The sequence below is a fragment of the Pristiophorus japonicus genome, chromosome 23, assembly GCF_044704955.1.
Source record: "Pristiophorus japonicus isolate sPriJap1 chromosome 23, sPriJap1.hap1, whole genome shotgun sequence".
NCBI classification, from domain to species: domain Eukaryota; kingdom Metazoa; phylum Chordata; class Chondrichthyes; family Pristiophoridae; genus Pristiophorus; species Pristiophorus japonicus.
This window is the reverse complement of record NC_091999.1, coordinates 30,480,695-30,508,349: the sequence shown is the minus strand read 5'-3', so window position 1 is coordinate 30,508,349 and position 27,655 is coordinate 30,480,695.

The following is a 27,655-nucleotide window of genomic DNA, read 5'->3' as shown; positions in this document are numbered from 1 at the left end:
TGGAATAGAGGCTGAGGATAGAATTGCTTACAAAATTATGGAGTGGATAGGAAGGACATAAGAACATAAGGAGAAATAAATAGGAATAGGCCATCGGACCCCTCGAGCCCACTCCACCATTCAATAAGATCATGGCTGATCTGATCTTGGTCCCAACTCCACTTCCCTGCCCTCTCGCATAAACCGTTGACTTCTTTATCTATCAAAAATCTGTCTATCTCCACCTTAAATATGTTCAATGACCCAGCCTCCACAGTTCTCTGGGGCAGAGAATTCCAAAGATTCACGACCCTCTGGGAGAGAAATTCTTCCTCATTTCCATTTTAAATGGACAACCCCTTATTCTGAAACTATGCACCCTAGTTCTAGTTTCCCTCACGAGGGGAAACATCCTCTCTGCATCTACCCTGTCAAGCCCCCTCAGCATCTTATACATTTCAATATCACCTCTCAGTCTTCTAAACTCCAATGAGTACAGGTTCAACCTATCTTCATATGACATCCCCTTCATCTCAGGAATCAACCTTGTGAACCTTCTCTGAACTGCCTTGTGAACCTTCTCTGAACTGACCTATTTCCCTTCGCAGAGAGGTCAATAACCAGGGGGCACAGATTTAAAGTAATTGGTAGAAGGATTAGAGGGGAGTTGAGCAGAAACTTTTCACCCAGAGGGTGGTGGTGGTCTGGAACTCACTGCCTGAAAGGGTTGTAGAGGCAGAAACCCTCACCACATTTGAAACATACTTGGATATGCACTGGAAGTGTCATAACCCACAAGGCTGTGGAGCAAGAGCTGGAAAGTGGGATTAGGCTGGATAGCTCTTTTTCGACCGGTACAGACACAGTGGGCCGAATGGCCTCCTTCTGTGCTGTAAATGTCTATGATTCTGTGGTCGTTGAAATCCCCGACTATTGCTGCCCTGTGGTTTTGGAATTCTCAGAAACCTTCCTCCATATTTGCTTTTCTATCTCCCTCTGACTGTTTATAGTACACTCCCAACATTGTGATTGCCCCGCTTTTGTTCATAAGTTCAACACATATGGCCTCATTTGATGATCCTTCCAACATCTCATCCCTCCTCACTGCTGTAACAACACCTCAGCTTATCTGCCTTATCCCCTAGACTTCTTGCATTGAAGTATATACCATTAAGCACGGCCAAACTCCTTTGTTGTCGATTTTCTAGCCTTTGTTTCCTCTGACTTCCAAACTCATTTACGAATTTTCTGCTCCCATTTCCAAGCTTTACTTCTCTCCCTCCTGAATCTACGCTCAGGTTCCCATCCCCCTGCCAAGCAAGTTTAAACCCTCCCCAACAGCATTCGCAAACCCCGGGAGGATAATGGTCGGGGCCCTGTTGAGGTGTGACCTTATCCGGCTTGTACAGTCCCCAGTCCCTCAGGAATCTGTCTGTTCACCCTCACCCCTCAGAATGTCCTGCAGTCTCTCAATGATATCCTTGACCCTGGCACCAGGAAGACAACCGACCATCCTGGAGTTATGTCGGTAGCCGCAGAAAGGCCTGTCTGTTCCTGTAACTATTGAAACCCCTTTCACTATTGCCTACCTGACCTTGCCCTTACCCCGTTCCATACAGTTGAGCCACCCATGATGCCTTGGACTTGGCTCTGGCTGTACTCCCTGAGGAACCACCAGTACAGAGAGTGAGATGCACTGAGAGGTGTCCTGCACTACCTGCCTGGTCCTCCATGTCTGTCTGGGTAGTCACCCATTCCCTCTCTGCCTGCACACTCTTATGCTGCGAGGTGACGACCCCCTGAAAGGTGCTATCCACGTAGCTCTCAGCCTCGTGGATGCAGCGACACTCGCTGCTGCTCAAGCTCCGAAACCCGGAGATCGAGCTCCTCCAGATGACGACACTTATTGCACACGTACTTGACCAGGACACGAGAAGCGTGGTTGTTCCACAATGACAGGGTTTCATCTGTTTAAACAAAAACAGCTCCACTGTTATTCCCTGAAATAATCCCCGCTGCCCGGCCTGAATGAATCCATGTCATTCCCAAACGCTGCAATGTTTGCTCCACCTCACAGGGTTCCATCTCTTTAAATGCACTCCTCCAGCCAAAGTGCCTTGCCCAGTCCCAATATATGCCTCCCCCAGCCAAAGTGCCTTGCCCAGTCCCAATATATGCCTCCACCAGCCAAATTGCCTTGCCCAGTCCCAATATATGCCTCCCCCAGCCAAAGTGCCTCCCCCAGCCAAAGTGCCTTGCCCAGTCCCAATATATGCCCCCACCAGCCAAATTGCCTTACGCCAGTCCCAGTGCATATTTCCCCCAGTCCTGTTTCTCAGTACCACCTGCATGGAATGATTCGGGGTGGGGGGGGGGGGGCTGGGTGTGGGGGCCAGACAGTGGGCGGGGCTTGTCGCCTGTCGGTCACAAAGTGCAGAACCAATAGTTCCCTTGGGTTAATAAACCCCGGGGCGGGGAGGGGGGGGGGTCACACAGCCCGAGTGCGGACCCAGGCCGGAGTGACAACACTCCGCACCATCCGCTTCACACACACCCGGGCTCGGGCCCAGGCCCCGACTCACAGCCCGCAGGCCCCGTGTTCACCCTTCTGGTTCCAGGCCTGGCACACACTATTGGACCAACCTGGACTCACCCTATTGTGCCAGCACAAAAGACCCAGTAGAAACAGAGACAGGGCCCAGTGTAATATAAACAGAGACAGGGCCCGGTGTAATATAAACAAAGAGAGGGTCTAGTGTAATATAAACAGAGACAGGGTCTGGTGCACTAATAACTGACAAGGCCGAGTTTTACACTAGAAACAAGTCTTTAATATTGAAAGAACTTTTTGGCAATAATAATTGAAAGAGGTGATAGTGTCACATGAACAGAAGCCTTTAACACTTTAACAATACTAGAAACATTCTCTATAGAATACAACAGAGACACGATCTACAGTTATAATAATAGAGGTGTGCACTAGAACTGGAACTGCAGGGGCAGGTTATTTTCAGGTCTAGTGTAACAATTCCAGAGACAGGTTCCGGAGTAATAACAGCAAATGTATGGCCCACTGTGAGAGTAACAAAGACAGTGTTTGATCCAATAATAACAGAGGCAGACTCTAGTGTAATACTGAACACAATGCTAGATCGAGTGTGATGGTCACACAGGCAGTGTCTAGTGCAACAAAACAAAGATTGGATCTCCTCTAATAGTGTGTGCAAGTCGGGGCCTATTGCTATAACCTCATTCACCCATCCCCCTGTGCTCACTGACCTACATTGGCTCCTGGTTAAGCAACGCCTCGATTTTAAAATTCTAATCTTTGGTTTCAAAACTCTCCATGGCCTCGCCCCTCCCTATCTCTGTAAACTCTTACAGCCCCACCACCCTCCGAGTTTCTGCACTCCTCCAAATCTGTCCTTGCCCATCCCTGATTTTAATCGCTCCACCATTGGTGGCCGTGTCTTCAGCTGCCGAAGCTCTAAGCTCTGGAATTCCCCCCTAAACCTCCACCTCCTCTTTCAAGGTTCTTTTTAAAAACTACCTCTTCAATCAACCTTTTGCGAATCTGTCCTGATATCTTTCTCTGTGGCTCTGTGTCAAAAATGTTTTCTTATTGATATCGATCGTGTTAAGCACCGTGAGATGTTTCATTGCATTAAAGGCGCTATATTAATGTAAGTTCTGGTTGTTTTCTTGTTGTAACAAATGCTTTGCCGAATGTGTGATAAGAGAGTCAAGGCCCACTGCAGTATGAATGTGTGGGTCAGTGTAATAACACCGGCACGGTCTAGTGTAACGGGAACAGGGAACAGACCCTGTCAGCCTTGGCTCAGTGGTAGCACTCTCGGCCGAGTGAGGATTCAATTCCCAATCCAGAGATCGAGCACATCATCTAGGCCCAGACTCCAGGTGTCAGTACAGAGGGAGTGCTGCACTGTCAGAGGTGCCGTCTTTCAGATGAGACATTAAACCTATGCCCTGTCGAGATTTTAAGTTGGATGTAAAAGATCCCACGGCCACGATTCAGAGGAAGAACAGGCGGAGTTCACCCCAGTGTCCTGGGCAATGTGTATCCCTCAACTTACGTCACTGAGAATGGATTGTCTTGTCATCATTACATGGCTGTTTGTGGGATCCCGCTGTGCACAAATCGGCTGCTGCATTTCCTACATTACATCTCCTCCCCAAAACCCCCCTCACCCCAACCCCTCCTTCACCCCTACTCTCCAACCAACCCCTCCTTCACCCGTACTCGCAGCCCCTCTTGTGTCTTGAATTGCCTTCACTGTAATGGAAACTGACAATTGGAACCGGTCAGAATTTGAAAGATATTTACAACAGATTCGAGATGTTCTGAGAGTCAGTATCTTTCTCTATTCTGCCAACTTGAGGAGTTAGATGACCAACTTTCTTCTGTGAATATCGAGCTGGAGTATTGGGTCGTGATGTATTCACTAGTTCATCCTGTTGACTCTAAATATTGAGTCTTGTGGTTTCAGACACCAGATAATCAAGCTCAGGACAACAGATTGACTTTTACTCATGTTATTAACAGCACTGCAAACATACAGACAGTATAGTTACCGGATCCAGAGAATGGTTTTGTCTGTGACCACTGGCTGTGTCACTGCCACACACAGATACCGTTTCCTTGTTTCACATCTCCATACAAACAACATCACTTCACACATCCCCTTTCTACACAATTACAGCCGACATGAGCAAGGACATGAGTCACATTAAACTATAAAAACATTTCATAACTGGGATAAATGTTCAGTTATTTTCTGTTCAGGCAAAATGCAGAACAATCCAGCAGCTCACCAGCACCTTTACAGTGTCTCATCGGCCGACAGGCTTTCATTAAGTACATTTGCTGAGTGCATTTAAATTTAAAACCAGGTTTGTAGGCGTGATGCTCCATTCACACATCGAAGGTGAGAGAGATGCTGTGGGGCACACACTAAGTCCAGTATCTGAAAGTGATTAACAGACTGGGTTTTGTGTTTATTGATCCCGGGTGTGTTACAGACACCTTCCCTTGATACCAAAGCTCGGAGAGGGACTCTGGAAGGTAAGGGGAACTGGCACTTGTCCCGGATAGTAACCGAAGGTATGAGAACTGAAATAATCCAGAGTTAGAAAGGAGAAAAGGTCCCAAAATTGAACAGTCGGTAACAGGACATCAATTAGAAACAAATACTCAACTGTGCGTTTGAAACAAAGCTGACTTGTTTTTTTATTTGTTCATGGGACATGGGATATGGGTGTCACTGGCAAGGCCAGCTCTGGGCCAATAAGAGCGAGGGGCGGGGCTGGAGGACCGAGCGGGCGGTTGGTCCTCGAACCAATTGGAGTGAGCGAGGGGCGGGGCTTGTGGCCCCCCCAGTGGGCGGGGCTGGGACCGGATCTCCCGCACTGAGCATGCATGGGCTGCGGCGGCCACAGTTGGTGGAGCCCGGATGATGTCGGACAGAAGACAGTCGACTGTCGGTGCGGGGCAGGAATTGGAGCCACGAGTGGGCGGGTGAACGTCAAACACCTGCTGTAGGCCCCAGGCCCCAATCACAGCCCAGAGACCCCGGGTTTGCCTCGTGGTGACAGGCCCGGGTCAGCGGGGTCACTGGCCGACATCTTGGATGGGTTAGAACATCAGAACATCAGAAATAGGAGCAACAGTGGGCCATTCGGCCCCTCGAGCCTGCTCCGCCATTTAACACCATCATGGCTGATCCAATCATGGACTCAGTTCCACTTCCCTGTCCGCTCCCCATAATCCCTTATCCCCTCATCATTTAAGAAACTGTCTATTTCGGTCTTAAATGTATTCAATGTCCCAGCTTCCACAGCTCTCTGAGGCAGTGAATTCCACAGATTTACAACCCTGAGAGAGATTCCTTCTCATCTCAGTTTTAAATGGGCTGCCCCTTATTCTAAGATAATGCCCTCTAGTTCTAGTCTCCCCCATCAGTGGAAACATCCTCTCTGCATCCACCTTGTCAAGCACCCTCATAATCTTATATGTTTCAATAAGATCACCTCTCATTCTTCTGAATTCCAATGAGTAGTGGCCCAACCTACTCAATCTTTCCTCATAAGTCAACCCCCTCATCCCTGGAATCAACCGAGTGAACCTTTTCTGAACTGCCTCCAAAGCAAGTATATCCTTTCGTAAATATGGAAACCAAAACTGCACGCAGTGTTCCAGGTGTGGCCTCACCAATACCCTGTACAACTGTAGCAAGATTTCCCTGCTTTTATACTCAATCCCCTTTGCAATAAATGCCAAGATACCATTGGCCTTCCTGATCACTTGCTGTACCTGCATACTATCCTTGTTTCATGCACAAGTAACCCCAGATCCCGTTGTACTGTGGCACTTTGCAATCTTTCTCCATTTAAATAATAACTTGCTCTTCGATTGTTTTCTGCCAAAGTCCAGGACCTCACACTTTCCAACATTATACACCATCTGACAAATGTTTGCTCACTCACTGAGCCTGTCTATGTCCTTTTGCAGATTTTGTGTGTCCTCCTCACACATTGCTTTTCCTTCGATCTTTGTATCATCAGCAAACTTGGCAATGTTACACTCGGTCGTTTCTTCCAAGTCGTTAATATAGATTGTAAATAATTGGGATCCCATCACTGATCCCTGTGGCACCCCATTAGTTACTGGTTGCCAACCAGAGATTGAACCATTTATCCCGACTCTCGGTTTTCTGTTCATTAGCCAATCCTCTATCCATGCTAAATTATTACCCCCAACCCCGTGAACTTTTATCTTGTGCAGTAACCTTTTACGTGGCACATTGTCAAATGCCTTCTGGAAATTCAAATACACCACATCCACTGGTTCCCCTTTATCCATCCTGTTTGTTACATCCTCAAAGAACTCCAGCAAATTTGTCAAACATGACTTCCCTTCATAAATCCATGCTGACTCTGCCTGACCAAATTTTGCTTTTCCAAATGTCCTACAACTGCTATTTTAATAATGGACTCCAACATTTTCCAACCACAGATGTTAGACTAACTGTTCTATAGTTCCCTGCTTTTTGTCTGCCTTCTTTTTTAAAAAAGGGCGTTACATTTGCAATTTTCCAATCTGCTGGGACCTCCCCAGAATCCAGGGAATTTTGATAAATTACAACCAATGCATCCACAATCCCTGCCGCTACTTCTCTTAAGACCCTAGGATGTAATCCATCAGGTCCAGGGGATTTATCTGCCTTCAGTCCCATTATCTTACTGAGTAGCACCTCCTTAGTGATTGTAATTGTGTTAAGTTCCTCCCCCACCCTATATGCCCTCGACTATCCACTATCGGAATATTGTTAGTTTCCTCTACCCATGTCATTGGTCCCGATGTGGACCACAACCTCCGGCTGTTCACCCTCTCCCCCCAGAATGCCCTGCAGCTGCTCAGTGACATCCTTGACTCTGTAACCAGGGAGGCAACATACCATCCTGGAGTCATGTCTGTGGCCGCAGAAACACCTTTCTGTTCCTCTGACTATTGAATCCCCTACCACTATAGATCTTCCATTCTTCTTTCCTCCCCCCTCCCCCCCCGTGCAGCTGAGACACCCGTGGTGCCGTGGATTTGGCTCTGGCTGCACTCCCCAGAGCCACCATCGCCCTCACCGGTACTCAGAACAGAGAACCAGTTGGAGAGCGAGATGGACTCAGGGGACTCCTGCACTACCTGCCTAGTCCTCCTCTTCTGTCCAGGGGTCACCCAATCCCTATCTGCCTGCACATTCTTAAGCTGTGGGGTGACCACCTCTAGAAACGTGATATGCCCGTAGCTCTCAGTCTCATGGATGCACCGCAGTGACTCCAGCCGCCGCTCAAGCTCCAAAACGTGGAGCTGGAGTTGGTGCAGCTGGAGACACCTCCTGCACATGTGGTCGTCCCGGCTGTGCGAAGCTTCCAGGATTTCCCACATGCCACAGGATGTGTAATCCACGGGACTGAGCTGTCCTGTCATCCCTCGAGTTACACTCGCAACTATCAAGTAGAACTAAACTCTCAACCTTAGAAAAATACACCCAGCAACTACTCAGCAATCCGCTGATTTAATTAACTGGCTCTCCTTAGATAATAAAGTTCACATATATTTACTGGCAGATCCGACTTACAACAATGCCAAAGGTTTCCGACTGAAAAGCAAAAGAAAAAGATTTACCAATCCACCAGCCAATCACTTACCCGCTGGGCTGTGACCCTGCACCAGCCGGTTCCTCCCGGAACTCCCCCTCCCCCCCCCTCCTCCCAGACCGCCCCTCCTCCACTCTCCCCCCCCTCCTCCCGGACCGCCCCTCCTCCCCTCCTCCCGGACCGCCCCTCCTCCACTCTCCACCCCCCCCCCATAGATGACCCCTCTCCCCCCCTCCCCCCCAGGCGGCCCCCCCCCTCCCCCAGACGGCCCCGACTTAATGAAAGCCTGTAGGCCGATGAGACGCTGTTAAGGTGCTGGTGAGCTGCTGGATTGTTCTGCATTTTGCCTGAACAGAAAATAACTGAACATTTATCCCAGTTTAAACTTTGCTATTATGAAATGTGTGTGTAGTTTAATGTGGCTCATGTCCTTGCTCATGTCGGCTGTAATTGTGTAGAAAGGGGATGTGTGAAGTGATGGTGTTTGTATGGAGATGTGAAACAAGGAAACGGTATCTGTGTGTGACAGTTACACAGCCCTGTGGTCACAGGCAGAACCTTGCACCGATATCCTTGTGGTTATGGTTTGAGCAGGGTCAGATCAGGAATGTAGCAAACCAGTTCAGTATAAATATCGCCAGTGTAACCACAGCTTGTTAGACACACCTGGGGAGAGGAGCCCTGGGAACCCACTCCATTATCCCTGTTCTCTGGATCCAGTAACTATACTGTCTGTATGTTTGCAGTGCTGTTAATAACGTCAGTAAAAGTCAGTCTATCGTTCTGTGCTTGATTATCTGGTGTCTGAAACCACAAGACTCAATATTTAGAGTCAACAGGATGAACTAGTGAAAACATCACGACCCAATACTCCAGCTCTATATTCACAGGAGAAAGTTGGTCATCTAACTCCTCGAGTGGGCAGAGTAGAGAAAGATACTGACTCTCAGAACATCTCGAATCTGTTGTATATAGCGTTCAAATCCTGACCGGTTCCAATTGTCAGTTTCCATGACAGTGAAGGCAATTCAAGACAAAAAGGGGCGAGAGGGGGGGATGTAATGTGGGAAATGCAGCAGCCAATTTGTGCACAGCAGGATCCCACAAACAGCCCTGTAATGATGACAAGACAATCCGTTCTCAGTGATGTAAGTTGAGGGATACACATTACCCAGGACACCGGGGTGAACTCCGCCTGTTCTTCCTCTGAATCGTGGCCGTGGGATCTTTTACATCCAACTTAAAATCTAGGCAGGGCATCGGTTTAATGTCTCATCTGAAAGACGGCACCTCTGACAGTGCAGCACTCCCTCTGTACTGACACCTGGAGTCTGGGCCTAGATGATGTGCTCGGGCTCTGGATTGGGAATTGAACCCTCACTCGGCCGAGAGTGCTACCACTGAGCCAAGGCTGACAGGGTCTGTTCCCTGTTCCCGTTACACTAGACCGTGCCGGTGTTATTACACTGACCCACACATTCATACTGCAGTGGGCCTTGACTCTGTTATCACACATTCGGTAAAGCATTTGTTACAACAAGAAAACAACCAGAACTTACATTAATATAGCGCCTTTAATACAATGAAACATCTCACGGTGCTTAACACGATCGATATCAATAAGAAAACATTTTTTACACAGAGTCACAGAGAAAGATATCAGGACAGATTCCCAAAAGGTTGATCGAAGAGGTAGTTTTTAAAAAGAACCTTGAAAGAGGAGGTGGAGGTTTAGGGGGAATTCCAGAGCTTAGAGCTTCGGCAGCTGAAGACACGGCCACCAATGGTGGGGCGATTAAAATCAGGGATGGGCAAGGACAGATTTAGAGGAGTGCAGAAACTCAGAGGGTGGTGGGGCTGTAAGAGTTTACAGAGATAGGGAGGGGCGAGGCCAGGGAGAGTTTTGAAACCAAAGATTAGAATTTTAAAATCGAGGCGTTGCTTAACCAGGAGCCAATGTAGGTCAGTGAGCACAGGGGGATGGGTGAATGAGGTTATAGCAATAGGCCCTGACTTGCACACACTATTAGAGGAGACCCAATCTTTGTTTTGTTGCACTGGACACTGCCTGTGTGACCATCACACTCGATCCAGCATTGTGTTCAGTATTACACTAGAGTCTGCCTCTGTTATTATTGGCTCAAACACTGTCTTTGTTACTCTCACAGTGGGCCATGCATTTGCTGTTATTACTCCGGACCCTGTCTCTGGAATTGTTACACTAGACCTGAAAATAACCTGCCCCTGTAGTTCCAGTTCTAGTGCACACCTCTATTATTATAACTGTAGATCGTGTCTCTCTTGTATTCCATCGAGTATGTTTCTGGTATTGTTAAAGTGTTAAAGGCTTCTGTTAGAGGGGATAGTGTCACACTTTGTTATTATTGCAAAAACGCTGTTTCAATTATTAAATACTTGTTTACAGTGTAAAACTAGGCCTTGTCTCTGTTTGTATTACGCCGGACCCTGTCTCCGTTTGTATTACGCCGCACCCTGTCTCCGTTTGTGTTACGCCGGACCCTGTCTCCGTTTGTGTTACGCCGGACCCTATCTCCGTTTGTGTTACGCCGGACCGTGTCTCCGTTTGTATTATGCGGACCCTGTCTCCGTTTGTATTACGCCGGACCCTGTCACCGTTTGTATTACGCCGGACTCTGGGTCTTTTGTGATGCCCAATAGCGTGAGCCCAGGCTGGCCCAACAGCGTGTGCCCGGGCTGGAAGTGGGGGTGCAAACACGGGGCCTGCGGGCTGTGATTCGGGGCCTGGGACCGAGCCCGGGTGTGTGTGTAACGGATGGTGCGGAGTGTTGTCTCTCGAGCCTGGGCCCGCGCTCGGGCTGCGTGACCTCCCGGGATTTATTAACGCAGGGAACTATTTGTTCTGCACTTTTCTGATGGACAGGCGACAAGCCCCGCCCCGTGTCATGGCCCGCCCCCTCTAAGCCCAAATCATTCCATGCAGGTGGTGCCGAGAAACAGGACTGGGGTAAGGCACATACTGAGACTGTGGTAAGGCACTTCAGCTGGGGGAGTCATGCACTGGGAGTAGGGTAAGGCACTTCAGCTGGGGGAGTCATGCACTGGGAGTAGGGTAAGGCACTTCAGCTGGGGGAGGAATGCTTGAGCTTGGGGTTTGAGAGCTTGAGCAGCAGCGAGTGTCACGGCATTCGCGAGGCTGAGAGCTACGTGGATAGCACCTTTCAGGGGGTCGTCACCTCGCAGCATAAGAGTGTGCAGGCAGAGAGGGAATGGGTGACTGCCCAGACAGACATAGAGGACCAGGCAGGAAGTGCAGGACACCTCTCATTGCATCTCATTCTCTGTACTGGTGGTTCCTCAGGGAGTACAAGGCATCATTGGTGGCTCAACTGTAAAAGGGGGGGGGCAGTGGGAAGAGGAAGGTCAGAGATACGGAGGGGTGTCGGGCTGGAGGAGGTTCGAGAGATAGAGAGGTGTGTAGGTGCTGGAGGAGGTTAGAGGGATAGGGAGGATGTAAAAGCTGGAGGAGGTTACAGAGGGGGAGGGGTCGAGTGCTGGAGGAGGTTACAGAGGGGGAGGATTGTAATGCTGGAGGGGGTTACAGAGATAGGGAGAGGTGTCGGACCTGCAGGAGGTTAGAGATAGGATGGGGTTTAGGGCTGGAGGAGATTACAGTGAGGGAGGGATGTAGGGGATGGAGGTTACAGAGATAAGGAGGGGTTTAGGGCTGGAGGAGGTTTTCGAGAACAGGATGAGCGTAAGGGCTGGAGGAGGTTAGAGAGAGAGAGATGTTTGTAGGGTCTGGAAGAGATTACAGAGATAGGGAGGGTTGTAGGGCTGCAGCTTGTTACAGAGATAGGGAGGTGTGCAGTACTGGATGAGGTTACAGAGATAGGAAGGGGCTGGAGGAGATTGCAGAGATAGGGAAGATTCTGGTATTGGAGGTGGTTATGGAGATAGAGAGGGGTGGAGGGCTGGAGGAGATTACAGAGATAGGGAAGGGTGTAGGGGCTGTAGGTTAGAGAGAGAGGAAGGGGTGTAGGGGCTGGAGTAGGTTGCAGAGATTGGGAGGGTTGTAGGGGCTCGAGGAGGTTAGAGATAGGAAGGGGTATAGGGCTGGAGGAGGTTACACAGATAGGGAGTTGTATAGGGCTGGAGGAGGTTACAGAGAAAGGGAGGGTTGTCGGGCTGGAAGTGGTTACGGAGATAGGGAGGGGTGTAGGGGCTGGAGGAGGTTAGAGATCGGGACGGGTATCTGGTCTGGAGGAGGTTACAGAGATAGGGAGGGGTGTAGGGGCAGGAGGAGGTTACAGAGAAAGGGAAGGGGTCAGGGCTGGAGGCGGTTCGAGATAAGGAGGGGTGTAGGTTTGGAGGAGGTTACAGAAATAAGCAGGTGCTGGAAGAGGTTGCAGAGATATGGAGGGGTGTAGGGGCTGGAGGAGGTTACAGAGATAGGGAGGGGTGTAGGGGTAGGAGGAAGTTAGAGATAGGGAAGGGTTCAGGGCTGGAGGAGGTTGCAGAGATAGGGATGGGTGTAGGGGCTGGTGGAGGTTAGAGATAGGGAGGAGTGTAGGGCGGAAGGAGGTTAGAGGGATATGGAGGAGTGTAGGGCTGGAGGAGCTTAGAGATAGGGAGGGTGGTAGGGGCTGGAGGTTGTTACAAGGGATAGGGAGGGTTGTTGGGGCTGGAAGTGGTTGCAGAGATTGGAACGTTGTCGGGGCTCGAGGAGGTTAGAGATAGGGAGTGGTGTAGGGGCTGGAGGAGGTTACACGGATAGGAAGAGGTATAGTGCTGAAGGAGGTTACAGAGATAGGGAGGGGTGTAGGGGCTGGAGGTTACAGAGGTAGGGAGTGATGTAGGGGCTGGAGGAGGTTACAGAGATAAGGAGGGGTTTAGGCTGGAGGAGGTTAGAGATAAGGAGGGTTGTAGGGGCTAGGGGAGGTTACAGAGATAGGGAGGGGTGTAGGGCTGGAGGAGGTTACAGAGATAAGGAGGGGTTTAGGCTGGAGGAGGTTAGAGATAAGGAGGGTTGTAGGGGCTAGGGGAGGTTACAGAGATAGGGAGGGGTGTATGGCTGGAGGATGTTGCAGAGATAGGGAGGGGTGTACGGCTGAAGGAGGTTACAGAGATAGGTAGAGGTGTAAGGCTGGAGGTGGTGAGAGATAGGGAGGGGTGCAGGGGCTGGAGGAGGTTTGAGAGATAGGGAGGGGTGCAGGGGCTGGAGGAGGTTAGTGAGATAGGGAGGTATGTAGGGGCTGGAGGAAGTTACAGAGATAGCGAGGGGTGTCGGTCTGGAGGAAGTTAGAGATAGGGAGGGGTTTAGGGCTGGAGGAGGTTACAGAGATAGAGAGGGGTGTAGTGGCTGGAGGTTACAGAGATAGGGAGGGGTTTAGGGCTGGAGGAGGTTAGAGAGAGAGGGAGGGGTGTAGGCGCTGGAGGGGATTACAGAGAAAGAGAGGGGTGTAAGGGCTGGACGAGGTTACAAACAAAGGGAAAGGTGTAGGGTCTGGTGGAGGTTAGAGATAGTGAGTGGTGTAGGGACTGGAGGTTGCAGTGATATGGAGGGCTGTAGGGGCTGGAGGACATTACAGAGAGAGGGAGGGTGGTATGGCAGGAGGAGGTTATCGAGATCGCAAAGGGTGTAGCGCCTGGAGGAGGTTAAAGAGATAGGGAGGGGTGTATGGGCTGGAGGAGGATATAGAGGGGGAGGCTTGTAGTGCTGGAGAACGTTACAGATAAAGGGAGGGTTGTCAGGGCTGGGGGAGTTTACAGAGATCGGAAGGGTTGTCGGGGCTGGAGGAGGTTACAGATAGGGGAGGGTGCAGGGGTTGGAGGAGACTACAGAGATAGGGAGGGATGTAGGGGCTGAAGGAGGTTCCATAGATACGTAGGGCTGTAGGAACTGGAGGTGGTTACGGAGATAGGGAGGGGTGTTGGGCCTGGATGAGATTAGAGGTAGGGAGGGATTTAGGGCTGGAGGAGGTTATAGACAGAGGGAGGGGTTTAGGGGCTGGAGTTGCTTACAGAGATAGGGAGGGGTCTAGTGCTGGAGGAGGTTACAGAGATCGGGAGCTGTGTCGGTGCTGAAGGTTACAGCGATAGGGACGGGTGTAGGGGCTGGAGGAGGTTAGAGAGATGTGGAGATGTGTTGCACTGGAGGTTACAGATGGGGAGGGATGTAGGGCTGGAGGAGATTGCAGAGATAGCGAGGGGTGTAGGGTCTGGAGGAAGTTACAGAGATAGGGAGGGGTGTAGGGTCTGGAGGAGGTTACAGAGATAGGGAGGGGTATCGGGTCCGGAGGAGGTTACAGAGATAGGGAGGGGTGTAGGGTCCGGAGGTGGTTACAGAGATAGGGAGGGGTGTAGAGGTTGGAGGAGGTCAGAGATAGGGAGAGGTGTAGGGGATGGAGGAGATTAGAGATAGGGAGGGGTATATGGGCTGGAGAGGTTACAGAAATAGGGAGAGGTGTAGGTCTGAAGGAGATTGCAGAGATAAGGAAGGGTCTCGGGGCTCGAGGAGGTTACAGAGATCGTGAGGGGTGCAGCGATTGGAGGAGAGTACAAACATAGGGAGGGGTGAACGGGCTGGAGGAGGTTACAGAGATAGGGAGATATGTAGGTGCTGGAGGAGGTTAGAGATAGGGAGGTATGTAGGTGCTGGAGTAGGTTGGAGAGATACCAAGATGTGTAGTGCTGGAGGAGGTTACAGAGGGGGAGGGTTGTCGTGCTGGAGGAGGTTGCAGACGTAGGGAGGGATGTAGGGGCAGGGGGAGGTTAGAGAGCTAGCAAGAGGTGTAGGGCTGGAGGAGGTTACAGAGATACGGAGGTGGATAGTGGCTGGATGGGATTAGAGATATGGACAGGTGTAGGGGCTGGAGGAGGTTTAGAGATAGGGATGGATGTGGGGCTGGAGGGGGTTTAGAGATAGGGAGGGATGTAGGGCAGGAGGAGGTTCAAGAGATAGGGAGGGATGTAGGGGTGGGGCTTTGGGGCTGGAGGAGGTTTAGAGAGATATGAGAGGTGTCGGTGCTGGAGGAGGTTGAGAGAGATAGGGAGGGATGCAGGGCTGGAGGAGCTTACAGAGATAGGGAGGGTTGTAGGGCTGAGGAGGTTACAGAGATAGGGAGGGGTGTAGGATCTGGAGGTGGTTACAGAGATAGGGAGGTGTATAGGGGCTGGATGGGGTTACAGAGATAGGGAGGTGTGTAGGGGCTGGAGGAGGTTTAGAGAGATAGGGAGGGATGTAGGGCTGGGGCTTTGGCGCTGGAGGAGGTTTAGAGAGATATGAGAGGGGTCGTTGCTGGAGGAGGTTACAGAGATCGGGAGGGTTGTAGGGCTAAGGAGGTTTAGAGAGATAGGGAGGGGTGCAGGGCTGGAGGAGGTTGGAGGGGAGGGGAGGGGAGGGGAGGGGAGGGGAGGGGAGGGGAGGGGAGATTGAGGGATATTAACACGAGGCTGAGAATTTTAAATCAGAGCCTCGCTGGGGCCGAGGAGTGGGGGAGAAGTGCAGGAACACAACCCCCTCACTCCCTACCCTGCACTAACCCCCATCATCTGTTAAATCACCTGGAGTTCCAGTGACACTCCTCCCCCTCTCTCTCGGTATTTATCTACTCACTGCCTCACTCAAAGCGTATTGACAGTCCGTGTGAGAGCCCTCGTTGTCCCAGAATTGCTCCCCGTGGACACCGACTGACCTTCCCCGTGCCTCCACCACCCTCCTCCTGTTCCGTGACGGCCGACAAATTCAGGTTGTGTTCCAGTCAGCAAGCGAAAGATCGGGAGTGGGGGTGTATAAATTAAAACATTTGGCGGGCCGGAGGAAGGGGCTTGGGGGGCCGTGTCCTGCCCACAGGCCGTATGTTTGACACCCCTGAGCTACACTGTCAAGCCCTGTAAAAGTTTTCTATGTTTCAATGAAATCACCTCTCATTCTTCTAAACTGTAGAGAATATCGGCCTGGTCTACTCAATCTCTGCTCACAGGACAATCCCCCCATCCCAGGAATCAGTCTGGCGAACCTTCGTTACCATCCTCAATGGTCTGTACATCCTTCCTTGGGTAAGCAGCCAAACTGTACACAATACTCCAGGTGTAGTCTCACCAGGGCCCGATATAATTGCAGTAAGATGTCTGGGAACAAGTTATTATTTAAATGGAGAAAGATTACAAAATGCTGCAGTACAGTGGGACCTGGGGTCACTTGTGTATGAAGCACAAAAGGATAGTATGCAGGTACAGCAAGTGATCAGGAAGGCCAATGGTATCTTGGCCTTTATTGCAAAGGGGATGGAGTATAAAAGCAGGGAAGTCTTGCTACAGCTGTATAAGGTATTAGTGAGGCCACACCTGGAATACTGCATGCAGTTTTGGTTTCCATATTGACGAAAGGATTTACTTGCTTCGGAGCCCGTTCAGAGAAAGTTCACTAGGTTGATTCTGGGGATGAGGGGGTTGACTTATGAGGAAAGGTTGAGTAGTTTGGGCCTCTACTCATTGAAATTGAGAAGAATGAGAGGTGATCTTATCGAAATGTATAAGATTATGAGGGTGCTTGACAAGGTGGATGGAGAGAGGATGTTTCCACTGATGGGGGAGACTCGAACTAGAGGGCATGATCTTAGAATAAGAGCCACCCATTTAAAGCAAAAATGAGGAGGAATTTCTTCTGAGGGTTGTAAATCTGTGGAACTCGCTGCCTCAGAGAGCTGTGGAAGCTGGGACATGAAATAAATTTAAGACAGAAAGAGACAGTTTCTTACACGATAAGGGGATAAGGGGTTATGGGGAGTGGGCGGGTAAGTGGAGCGGAGTACATGATCAGATCAGCCATGATCTTATTGAATGGCGGAGCAGGCTCGAGGGGCCGTACGGCCTACTCCTGTTCCTATTTCTTATGTTCTCATGTTTACTCTTATCCTCAAATCCTCTTGTAATAAAAGGCTGACATACCATTTGGTTTCTTCATTGCTTGATGTACCTGCATATTAACTTTCAGTGATTCGTATACAAGGACTCCAAGGTCCCTCAAAACACCAACATTTCCCAATCTCTCACCATTTCAAGTAGCTGTTTCCAGTCCACTTTGGCTAAATCACATATCAGCTTAGTAAAATTGGCTTTTCCCCAATTGTGAACTTTTATTCCTAGTCTATCTTTGTCCTTTTCAATAACTACCCGAAATCTAACTGAATTATGATCACTCGCACCAAAATGCTGTCCCATCGATACCCCTTCCACCTGCCCAGCTTCAGTCCCGAATACTAAGTCCAGAACTTCCTCTTCTCTTGTTGTGCTTGCTACGTACTGGCTAAAAAGTTCTGCTGGTTGCTGACCCCTCTGCGAAGGGAAATAGCTCCTTCCTCTCCACTCTATCTAGGCCCCTCATAATTTTATACACCTCATTAAGGTCTCCCCTCAATCTCCTCCGTGCCAAAGAAAACAAACTATTAAGAGGGTTGGTGGGCTGGAGGAAGTTAGAGATAGGGAAGGGCGAGACCCTGGAGAGATTTGAACAAGAGGATGAGTATTTTAAAGGCTGATGCCACCAGCCATCTCGCCCAGCACAGAATGTAACTCACTACCAACAAGAAGGATGTTACTTTAACTGCTAAAGTTGCATAATGCGGGGAAATCAATCTCTGTCCCTTTAACTAACAGCGATATGGAAAGAGGGAAATGAATGACCTTTAAACACCAGGTCCACTTGACACTGAAATGTCTGAAACTCATAATAGGAACTCATAAATAGAAAGAAAATACTGACAAATGTTAAACTGTTTTGTTGACAAAAGAAATCTCGATTTAACTTTAAAAGATGAATTGTTTAACAGAGACTCACCTGACAGGCTGACTCAGGATCCACCCCTCAAGCACCGTGATTGGGTGCAGAACACGCTGCTCCCTGGGCCCTCCGGCCTCTGACCTCTCTTCCTGTTGGTTCCCAGGGCAATCAAACACCACTCGCCAACATTACGCTGCCAAATTAAGTTGAGAGGCTCGGAGGAAGAAATAAAATGAGGCCGTGAATGAGTTAAGAAATAAAATTAGAAAAGCATGATTAAATAAACAAGGAGAGGCAATGTAAATTAAAGGGTACAATCCTAAAGGGGGTGCATGAACAGTGAGACCTGCGGGTATATGTGGACAAATCGCTGAAGGTGGCAGGACAGGTTGAGAAAGCAGTTAAAAAAACTTACAGGATCCTGGGCATCACAGAGTACAAAAGCAAGGTGGTTATGATGAACCTTTATAAAACACTGGTTCGGTCTCAACTGGAGCATTGTGTCCAATTCTGGGCACCGCACATTAGGATGTGATGGCCTTAGAGAGGAAGCAGAAAAGATTGACAAGAATGATTCACGAGATGAGGGACTTCAGTTCCGTGGATTGACTGGAGAAGCTGGGGTTGTTCCTCTTGGAGCAGAGAAGGTTGAGAGGAGAATTGCTAGAAGTGTTCAAAATCATGAGGGGTCCGGACAGAGTAGATAGAGAGATACTGTTCCCATTGGTGTAGGGGTCGAGAACCAGAGGAGACGGACTTAAGGTGAATGGCAAAATAACCAAAGGTGACATCAAAAAAATCTATTTTATGCAGCGAGTGGTTAGGATCCGGAAAGCACGGCCTGAAAGGGTGGTGGAGGAAGACTCAATCACAGCGTTCAAATAAAAAGGAAGTTGGATAAGTATCTGAAAAAAAACATTTTGCAGGGCCGGGGGAAAAGGGAGGGGAGTAGGCAAGGGTTCGATGGGCCGAATGGCCTTCCATGCTGTAACCATTCTCTGATTGTGTGAGCAGAACCACTCTGTTCCCTGACTCAATCTAAAGCCTTCCTGATTGTGAGCACCTGTTAAACCTGCCCTGCACCTTCACTGCTCCAAGGAGCCTTTCCTGCGCCTCTTGCGGACGAGGTTGACGGGACTGGCTCTGCAAGGGCCGGGCGTGGAGGTCGTCCTCTCGGCTTACGCCGATGACGTGCTCCTCGCGGTAGAGGATCCCGCTGACCTGCGGAGGATGCGTGAGTGCCAGGAGATTTACTCGGCCGCGTCCTCCGCCAGGATCAACTGGGAGAAATGTTCCGGACTCCTGGTGGGTCAGTGGCGGGTGGACTCCCTGCCGGAGGAGCTCAGGCCTTTTGCCTGGAGCACGACCCATCTCCTCTATCTGGGAGTCTACCTTAGCCCCGACGAGGGAGCCTGGCCGGCGAACTGGCAGGAGCTGGAGGCCAAGGTCGCCGCTCGCCTAGGGCGCTGGACAGGACTGCTCCGAGTGCTGTCCTACAGGGGTCGAGCGCTAGTCATAAACCAGCTGGTGGCCGCAATGCTGTGGTACCGGCTGGTCACTTTGACCCCTCCCCCTGCGTTTGTCGCCAAGATACAGAAGAAGCTGGTGGACTTCTTCTGGAATAACAGGAAGCACTGGGTCTCTGCTGCGGTCTTGAGTCTCCCGCTTGAGGAGGGCGGTCAGTCGTTGGTGTGCGTCAGCGCCCAGCTCGCGACTTTCCGTCTTCAGACCCTGCAGAGATACCTTTACGTCGAGCCCCCTCCTAGGTGGTGCGCTCTGGCGACGTATTTCTTCCGCCAGCAGCGCGACCGCAATTATGACACGCAGCTCCTGTTTGTGAACTTGGGGGGTGCCAGGACCGCCCTCCGGGAGCTGCCTGTCTTTTACAGGGAACTCATCAGGGTCTGGAACAAAGTCTCCACCAAGCGCAGCTCTCCGCCGGCTGGAGTGGCGGCCGTCCTGCAGGAGCCGCTGCTCGGGAATCCGTACCTCCACGGCCGAGGCTTTATGTGGCGGTCGGAAGAAAGGGCTGTGGCTGGTGAGGTGACCAGGGTCAGGGACCTGCTCGATGGCGGAGGAGCGGGCTGGATGGCGCCAGACACGCTGGCGCGGCGCCTAAATTCTGCCAACGTCCGCCACGCGGCCGATGCCATCGATTCGCTAAAAACAGCTCTGGGCCCTGACTCCGTTAGGTGCATCGAGGAGGCTCAAGCACGTGGGGAGATCCCGTCCGAACTGACCCCCGTCCGGACGGAATTCCTCATCGGCGCCAAACCCCGGAACCTCCCTTGGGGGCCGGCGCCTCACAACTTGAGCCGCCTCGGGGAAATCCCCTCCGTGCCTTTCAGTTCCGCGCGGAGGGGTTTCCTGTACGGGCTGCTCCTGCACACCCTCAACTTTGCCATCCTCGCCGGCCGTCCGGACACGCCATGGCGTACCATCTTGCCGTCCGGAGGAGGCGGGGGTCCCCGATGGAGGGCACTCTACGCAGGGGTCCTCCCACTATTCATCGGGGACTTGGCCTGGAGGGTGGTGCACGGAGCAGTGCCGTGCAATAAATTTTTAAGCCGGTTCACGGACTCCCAGGCCGCCTGCAATTTCTGCGGTCTGGAGGAGTCCGTGTTCCATGTTTTTATTGAATGCACAAGGTTGCAGCCCCTGTTCCACTATTTGAAGGGGCTGCTCCTGAAATTCTGGCTGCACTTCAGTCCCACTCTCCTGATCTTTGGGCACCCTGTGCGGAGGGGAGCGGGTAGGTCCGAAGGCCTCCTCGTAGGACTGCTCCTGGGCACGGCCAAGGGTGCCATCAGCCGGTCCAGGCAGCGGGCGGTCGAGGGGGTCGTTCAACCTGACTGCCTGCCTCTCTTCCGCTCTTACATCCGGTCCAGGGTGTCCTTGGAGATGGAGCACGCGGTGTCCACCGGTACGCTCGCGGCCTTCCGCGAGAGGTGGGCACCGGAGGGACTGGAGTGCAGCATCACGCCCGGCAACCAAATTTTAATTTGATTTTACGTTTTTTAAGTTTAATTTGTTTTAATTGCCGGTGCTTTTAGTGTCCCCCTTCCCTTTTATAGGGGGCACTGGGGAAAATTGTGAATTTAGTGCCCAAAAAAAAACCAAAAAAGAAAAACACAAAAAAAAAGGGGGGGAAAAAAAAAAAAGGGCCTTGTAAATGTCTGGAGTGTCACCCAGGTCGGGTGGCACCGTTTAATGTTTTTTATGTTTTGCAGGTAAACTCAAAAGAGTTTCACTGCTCCAAGGAGAACCACCCCAGATGCTGCAGCCATCATCTTATTGAATGGCGGCAGGCTCGAGGGGCCAAAGGGCCGACTCATCTCCTATTTCTGATGTTCTCATGTATTGATGTCACTGGTCCCCATCCTGCACCTGCTCCCTGCAGTAAGATGGCCGCCGCACATGCTCCCTGACCTGCAGCGGGACAATGGAAAGTATTGTGACATCGAGGAAGCCTCGCCCCTGTTGCTCCCTGCTCCCCGTGGCGGGTGGACCCATGCTGCCCAAAGCTGGCGGCTAAACTCCCGGCAATCCCCGACAGTAACCAAGGCCCGTCCCTGCCCGAAGGTACCCCACAGCCGCCACCCAAATCTCACCGCCCGCGCGTGTCCGTGAGTCTGTGAGTCCTCAGGGAGGCTGGGCACACTGCCCGGGCTGCTCATCCATCCTCCGCGGGGTGGGGCAAATCGTCGCCCGTCGGCAGCTAATCTCCCACAATAGGCTGGCACCGCGCCTGCGCACAACTCAGCCCCGCCTCACCTGGGCCCCGAGCTCAAAGGCTGCGAGCGGAGCCCCCCAACATACCGCCCACCCGCAACACTCAGCCCGCAGCCAATGGCGAGGCGGCGCGGGGCACCAGCCCACCCAGCGCCTTGCTCCGCGCCAATCAGTGGCGGGGGGGCGGGGCCGGGGCACCAATCAATCACTGGTCCCTGAAGGTGCTGACTCTGGCTGGGTTCAGTTCTACACTCACTGGTTCCCCTCCCCTGAAGGTGCTGACTCTGGCTGGGTTCAGTTCTACACTCACTGGTTCCCCTCCCCTGAAGGTACTGACTCTGGCTGAGTTCAATTCTACACTCACTGGTTCCCCTCCCCTGAAGGTACTGACTCTGGCTGGGTTCAGTTCTACACTCACTGGTTCCCCTCCCCTGAAGGTACTGACTCTGGCTGGGTTCAGTTCTACACTCACTGGTTCCCCTCCCCTGAAGGTACTGACTCTGGCTGGGTTCAGTTCTACACTCACTGGTTCCCCTCCCCTGAAGGTACTGACTCTGGCTGGGTTCAGTTCTACACTCACTGGTTCCCCTCCCCTGAAGGTACTGACTCTGGCTGGGTTCAGTTCTACACTCACTGGTTCCCCTCCCCTGAAGGTACTGACTCTGGCTGGGTTCAGTTCTACACTCATTGGTTCCCCTCCCCTGAAGGTACTGACTCTGGCTGGGTTCAGTTCTACACTCACTAGTTCCCCTCCCCTGAAGGTGCTGACTCTGGCTGGGTTCAGTTCTACACTCACTGGTTCCCCTCCCCTCATGGTACTGACTCTGGCTGGGTTCAGTTCTACACTCACTGGTTCCCCTCCCCTGAAGGTACTGACTCTGGCTGGGTTCAGTTCTACACTCACTGGTTCCCCTCCCCTGAAGGTATTGACTCTGGCTGGGTTCAGTTCTACACTCACTGGTTACCCTCCCCTGAAGGTACTGACTCTGGCTGGGTTCAGTTCTACACTTACTGGTTCCACTCCCCTGAAGGTACTGACTCTGGCTGGGTTCAGTTCTACACTCACTGGTTCCCCTCCCCTGAAGGTACTGACTCTGGCTGGGTTCAGTTCTGCACTCACTGGTTCCCCTCCCCTGAAGGTGCTGACTCTGGCTGGGTTCAGTTCTACACTCACTGGTTCCCCTCCCCTGAAGGTGCTGACTCTGGCTGGGTTCAGTTCTACACTCACTGGTTCCCCTCCCCTGAAGGTGCTGACTCTGGCTGGGTTCAGTTCCAGACACTAGATGGCCGCGCATGCGCTGTGCTACTCACTGAATCAAGATGGCGGAGCGCGGAACCTGTACGAAGATGGCCGCCGTTAGTCTGGGCCTGTGAGCGGAGAAAGCCCTGAAGCTGCAACCGCTGATATTCCGGTTATTATTCCGGGCTTGCGGCGGGCACCGGTTGTTTATGAAGCCTCCCCAGCTCCACGCTGGTCCCTTACCCGGCTCCGTCCCGCTGAAAAAGAGACTCCTTAGGAGCCTGTCCAAAACATGTCTTCTCCGCCATTACACGCACGGCGCATGCTCCAAACACAGCCACGGCCCGCGCCTGCGCACTGAGCTCCTGCAGACTGGATGCAGCACATTTTCCCCCGTAGGGTATGCTGGGTAGATAAGACCATGACAAACAGGAGCAGGAGTGGGCCAGATACTGCAAGGGTTATATACAGAGTGAAGCTCCCTCTGTACTGTCCTAAACAATCCCAGGGCAGGTACAGCACGGGTTAGTTACAATTTAAAGCTTGCTGTACGCTGACTTTCATCAAACACTCCCAGGGCAGGTACAGCACATGTTAAATACACAGTAAGGGTCCCTGCACACTGTCCCACCAGGTATTCCCAGGGCATGTACAGCACGGGTTAGATAAAGAATAAAGCTCCCTCTGCACAGTCCCAAGAAACAATCCCAGGGCAGGTACAGCGCAACTATTTTGTTGCTAATCTGTAAATCAAATGCCCCTGATTAAAGGGAGGAGGGCACTATAACCAACAAAATAAACTAAGTAAACTTTAGGTGGTAAACTTAAATCAAATTAAAATTTGGTTGCTCGAGATGACGATGCACTCCAGTCCCTCCAGTGCTGACCTCTTACAGAAGGCCGCAAGCGTACAGGTAGCAGGTACAGCAGGGGTTAGAGACAGAGTGAAGCTCCCTCTACACTGTCCCATTAAACACTCCCAGGGCAAGTACAGCATAATTTAAATGCAGGGTAAACGTCTTTCAAAACAGCCAATCCAAAAATTCACAGGACAAGCACAACACAGGTTAGGTACACATTATCATCATCATAGGCAGTCCCTCGAAATCAAGGAAGACTTGCTTACACTCTTAAAGGTGAGTTCTTAGGTGACTAAACATTCCAATACGGGAATTACAGTATCTGTCACAGGTGAGACAGCCGGTCATTGAAGGAAATGGTGGGTGGGACTGGTTTGCCGCATGCTCCTACGCTTGGTTTCTGCATGCTCTCAGTGATGAGACTCGAGGTGCTCAGCACCCTCCCGGATGCACTTCCTCCATTTAGGGCGGAATTTAGCCAAGGGCTCCTAGGTATCAGTGGGGATGCTGCATTTTTATCAAGGAGGCTTTGAAGGTGTCCTTGAAAAGTTTCCTCTGATCACCTTGGGCTCGCTTGCCATGTAGGAGTTCTGAGCAGAATGCTTGCTTTGGGAGTCTTTTGTTAGCCATGTGAACAATGTGGTGAGCCAGGGTATCTCTGGAGATGGAGCACGCCGTGTCCACAAGAGATGGACACTGCAGAGACTGGAGTGCATCATTTCAAGAGAGAACAGAATTTTATTTTAATTAATTTGATTTGATTTGACAAAGGTTCCCTTTATGTTGAATTATTAAGTTGTGTTTTTGGTGCCCTCAAAAAAAAAACAAGGGGGCACTTTAATGAAAGTTTCTGGAGTGTAACTCTCCCCCCCCCTTTAATCAGGGGGCACTTGATTATTGTTCTACTTAAAATAGTTGTGAACAATGTGGCCCACCCAACTCAGCTGATCGAGTGTGGTCAGTGCTTCGATGCTGAGGATGTTGGCCTGATCGAGGAAACACCAGTAATGGTTTGATGAGAATGACCAGGAGATCCAAGATCTAATAAATCGCAAGCACAGGGCATTTCTGAAACTAAAACAACAACCCAACTCGGGACCAACAAAGCAGCATTACAGGTGGTTTCAGGCCGAGGTCCAAGAAAAAACCTGTGACCTAAAGCATAGATGGTTCGTGGAGAAATCACAGGAGGTTCAGCAGCTGGCTGACAGCCATGATGTGTGAGGATTCTTCACATCAGTCAACGCCACCTACAGCACAACCACCCAAGGCACCACCCCACTGTTGGCCAAGAATGGGGAAACACTCATCAAGGACATCGAGGCAGCCAAGACCCGCTGGAAGGAACACTTCGAAGATCTCCTTAACTGACACTCTGCCTTTGACTCGAGTGTCCTCGACTCCAACCCACAGCATGCTACCCACCACCATCTCAGCAAAACCCCAGCCCTGTACGAGATGGAAAAGGCCATCCGCCAGCTCAAAACCAACAAGGCAATGGGAGTGGACGAAATCCCCACTGAGGCACTAAAGTATGGCGGAGAGGCACTATTGGCACAAATGCATGACCTCATCTCTCTCATCTGGAAGAAGGAGGGCATGCCTGGAGATCTCAGAGATGCAGTAATCATGACCATCTTTAACTAGGGGACAAGTCCGACTGCGGCAATTACAGATGAATCGCCCTCAGAAAGCCATCACTTGAATCGTCCTCAACCATCTTCTCCCATGTCGCTGAGGAGCTCCTCCCGGAGTCACAGTGTGGTTTTCATCCTCTGCGGAGTATAACGGACCTGAGTAGTTACACAGTAAGGATCTCAATACACTCTCCCACCAGACACTTGCAGGTAAGGTACAGCATGGGTTAGATACAGAGTAAAGCTCCCTCGACACTGTCCCATCAAACATTCCCAGGGCAAGTACAACATGGGTTAAATAGATATTAAAGCTTCCTCTATACTGTTCCATCAGACGTTCCCAGGGCAAGTACAGCAGAGGTTAGACAAAGACTACATCTCCCTCTGACTTGTCCAGCCATTCCACGGCAGATACAGCATCAGATCGATATAGAGAAAATCTCCCTCTATACTGTTCTGCTGGACATTCCCAGAGCAGGTACAGCACGGGTTAGATACAGACTAAAGCTCCCCTTACATTGTCCCATCAACCATTCCCAGGGCAGATACCACCAAGCTCATGGTCTACAGGGCTGTAGTAATACCCGCCCTCCTGTATGGCTCAGAGGAATGCACCATGTACAGTAGCCACCTCAAGTCGCTGGAGATATATCATCAATGATGTCTCCGCTTGATCCTACAAATCCCCTGGGAGGACTGGCACAGCAACATCAGCGTCCTTGTCCAGGCTAATGCCCCAGCATTGAAGCACTGACCACACTTGATCTGCTCCGCTGGGCAGGCCACATAGTTCGTATGCCAGACACGAGACTCCCAAAGCAAGTGCTCTAGGTGGAGCGCCTTCACAGCAAATGAGCCAAAGGCGGGCAGCGTAAACATTACAAGGACACCCTCAAAGCCTCCCTGAAAAAGTGCGACATCCCCACTGACACCTGGGAGCCCCTGACCAAAGACTGCCCTAAGTGGAGACAGTGAATCCGGGAGGTCGCTGAGCACTTCGAGTCTCAATGCCGAGAGCATGCAGAAATCAAGCGCAGGCAGTGGAAGGAGCATACGGCAAAGCAGTCCCACCCACCCCTTCTCTCAATGACTATCTGTCCCACCTGTGACAGAGTCTGTGGCTCTCATATTGGACTGGTCAGCCACCAAATAACTCACTTCAGGAGTGGAAGCAAGTCTTCTTTCGATTTTTCCTCGATTCCGAGGGACTGCCTGTGATGATGATGATGATGATGATGATGATGACAACGCAGGTTAGATGCAGAGTAAAGCTCCCTCCACAATGTCTCACCAGACATTCCCAGGTCGGTACAGCGTGGGTTATTAAAGGTTAAATCTCACTCGAGCCTGTCCCAAACACTCCCAGGGTAGGTACAGCATAGGTTAGATACAGAGTTAATCTCCCTCTACGCCGTCCGATCAAACACTCGCACAACAGACACAGCACGGGTTAGTCAGAGAGTAAAGCTCTCCATGGACTGATCCATCAAACACTCCCATCGCAGGTACAGCACGAGTTAGATACAGAGTAAAGCTCACTCTACACTGTCCCATCAAACACTCCGAGGGAAGATACAACACGGATTAGATAAGAGAGAAAAGCTTGCTCTACACTATCCCATCAAAAACTGCCAGAGCAGGTACAGCATGGGTTCGACAGAGAGGTTTAGGCTCGGTTTTCCAGGACTTGGGACCTGGGCAACAGAAGGCACAGTCACCAATTATAATCAGGGATGCTCAGGAAGACAGATATCTCATGGGTGGGGGGCAGGATGGAGGTTGTGGGGCTGGAGGAATTTACAGAGCTAGGGAGGGGCGAGGCAATTTAGGGGTTTGAAAATATTAGAATTTTCAAATCAAGGTGTTGCTTAACTAGAAGCCAATGTAGGTCAGTGAGGACAGGGGTGGTGGGTGAGCTGGACTTGGTGAGAGTTAGGGCATGGGCAGCCGAATTTTTGATTAACTCTAGTTTATGTAGAGTCAAATGTGGGAGGAGTGCATTGGAATAGTCAAGTCCAGAAGTAACAACAGCATGGATGAGGGCTTCAGCAGTGGATGAGCTGAGGCAAGAGCGGAGACGGATGATGTTACAGAGATGGAAATAGGCAGTCTTAATTATGCCGTGGATATCTGGTTAAAAAAACTATTTTAGGGTTAAGTATGACACCAAGGTTGCAAAAAGTCTGGTTCAGGCAGAAGTTGGGGAGAGGAAAGGAGTCTGTGGCTAGGGAACGGAGGTTGCGGCAATGACAATTACAAATATCAGAATATT